Genomic DNA, 2953 nt, shown 5'->3' with positions numbered 1-2953 from the left:
GCGCCCGGAGTTGCGGCTCCAGCTGCCCGGCGCGGGCGGCGCCTTCTCAGCGGAGTCGCGGCGCCGAGAGTGCGGACGCCCCCTATCGGCGGCGCTGGGCGGAGGCCGGGCGGGCGCGGGCGGGCGCTAGCTCTGGGCGCTGCCGGTTCGGCGTGGTCAGGCGGGCTCTGCAGCAGTCCCGAAGCCCCGCCTCTGGCCCGCCCAAGCCCCGCCCTTCCGAGGAGCTCCGCCCAGATCACGCCCTAACTCCGCCCCTGCCCCAGGCTGTGCTCCTCCAGGCCGCCGGCGGTTCCTTCCGTGCGGGCCACAGCCATCGAAGGTCTCTAATGCTGTTTCTCCTCTGCTGTTTCCCCTGAGTTGGTAGAACTCATCGAATGCCGGGTTTGGGGAGGACAGCAGCCTCCCAGACTCAAGAAAGCAGCCAATAGACAACATAAGACAAGTTCGAATCCTGTTGGGAGGGGCCCGATTAGAAGGCTGCGGTGAACAATTAGGGAAGAGGGGCTCCTGCTTTTCAGATGTGAGGCTCGAAATGGCTAGAGCCCCTCCTGGCCTTAAAAAGTAGGCAAACCATTCTGTAAATTAATGGCTGTGAAGGACCACCTATTCGGTCTTTAGGGATGGCAGCAAAGAACTGCCAGGTATAAGGGCAGAGCTAACAAAGCCTCTGAGGAGGTTTGACCTGGATGGTGCTGGCAAGGATACTGTCCCCCACTTCAAGAGGGAGGCCAAAGCTGCAGAACTAATTGGACTTCGTGCAAAGACGAGTTCCAAAAGCCATTCACTTCTAGCTAGCCGGATCGGATCGCGGTCCACTTCTACACGGGTGAAAAACCACTGGTCTTAGAAACTCCTTTAATCCCAGCACTCAAAGGCAGAGGCAAGCAGGTCTCTTGTGAGTTCTAAATTAGCCTGGCCTACATAGAAAACTCCAGGCCAGCCAGCCTACATAATGAGACTTTGACTGAAAAAAAAAAAAAAAAAAACAAAACAAAAGAAATGAGACTCACCTGGTTTACACATCCACATGTTGGTTAGATGGTTCTGGAATCTAGTTTTTATGAATATGATCATCAGGGTCATATCTAATATTTGATTTTTCTTCAAAAATCTAGTTGATAGGTATAAGTAACATGGGCTTCAACCTAATGAAGGGCTATGCTGACATGTTCACTAAGGGAAAATAGAAACAAAGTAAGGACACAGGGAAATGCTTCTGCAAATACACAAGATACTGTATGCAGCATCCTAATGTTGATTTTCATTATTTGTTTCTGGGGGTTGGTTTGGTTTGGTTTTGATTTTCTCTAGACAAGTTTTCTCTGTGTAGCCCTGGCTATCCTAGAATGCACTCTGTAATGACTGACTTCAAGAGATCCGCTTGCCTCTACCTCGAGAGTGCTGGGATTAAAGGTCTGCACTACCAACACCCAGGGAATGTTAATTTTTTTTAATGACAAAATTTTGAAGGATAAACCATTGAACATAATGTTCCAAGGTAATAGACTAAGAATGTCTGTGATCAGTGACTTACTCTTTTCTTTTTAAAGATTTTCTCAAAAATTTTATGTGTGCAGGTGTTTTGCTTGCCTCGGAAGCTTTATACAAGATGATGTTAGTTCTACCCTTCTAATTGGCTGTTCTTCACTTCCCGAAAGGCCGGATAGGTGGTCCCTCAAAGTCATTAATTTACAGAATGGCCTGCCTAACGTATAAGGCCAGAAGGGGCTCTGACTATAGATAGATCCTCATATAGAGGGATTGCTACCTGTGTGCAGTGCTTATGGAGGCCAGAAAAGGGAGTTGCATCCTTGGGATTGGCCTTATAGATTGTGGTTAGCTACTATGTGTGTGTTAGGAATAGAACCCTGGGCCTCTGGAAGGGCAGCCACCAGTCCCTGTTTATTACTTCTTAATGTTCTTCTGAATTTTATTTATTTTCTAGAATATGTAGATATTGTATTTATAGTCAGAAAAAAAATACAAGGAGTATGGATGTTTGTCTTTGAGGTACTAAGGATTGAAGTCAGGACCATACAAACTAAACAAACCTCTATGTGCTAAACTACACCACCAGTCCAACAATATAGAAAAGAAAAAAGCTGGGCAGTGCTTCCACACGCCTTTAATCTCAGCACTTGGGAGGCAGAGGGAAGTAGATCTCAGTGAGTTTGAGGCCATCCTGGTCTACAAAGTAAATTCCAGGACAGGCAGGATTGTTACACAGAGAAACCCCATCTCTAAAAAAAATAAAATAAAATAACCATAGAGTCCAAAACCAGTGACAATTCACAGCTCCTGTCTGGCCTTTATCTAATTGTTTCCTTTTTCTGATTAAATTCACGCACATTGAGCTGAGTACCACTGGTGATAATAGGCATCATTATGTTGTTCTTTTGCTTCTAATGTGTCACTAAGTTTGGGGTTGGCTATCAATTCTAACAGAGAAATCTTCGTAGAGTTAGGAAGCATCTGCTTTATTGTGAATGGGTGCCAAGAGAATGAGTTCCAGTCTTGAATTGTTAAACCATCCATGCATTCTTGACGACATATTATTTTTTCACTATACTGCTGGATTTTGTTGGGTAATGTTTTGTTAGGACTTTCTTTTTTTTGGATCTGGATGGCCTCTAACTCACCTGCCTCTCCATCCCAAGTGCTGGGATTAAAGGGGTGAACCACTACTGCTTGGCTAACCTGAGACTCTTTTTTTTTTGTTTTGTTTTATTTTGTTTTGTTTTTCGAGACAGGGTTTCTCTGTGGTTTTGGAGCCTGTCCTGGAACTAGCTCTGTAGACCAGGCTGGTCTCGAACTCACAGAGATCCGCCTGCCTCTGCCTCCCGAGTGCTGGGATTAAAGGCGTGCGCCACCACCGCCCGGCTTAACCTGAGACTCTTAAACTAAGAAATGGCTATGTGTATCTGAACAACTTCTTTAGGACTAGGGGTTTCTG

This window comes from Microtus ochrogaster, chromosome 6, assembly GCF_000317375.1.
Source record: "Microtus ochrogaster isolate Prairie Vole_2 chromosome 6, MicOch1.0, whole genome shotgun sequence".
Taxonomy (NCBI): domain Eukaryota; kingdom Metazoa; phylum Chordata; class Mammalia; order Rodentia; family Cricetidae; genus Microtus; species Microtus ochrogaster.
The sequence above is the reverse complement of the archived record's forward strand: the minus strand, read 5'-3'. Positions refer to the sequence as shown.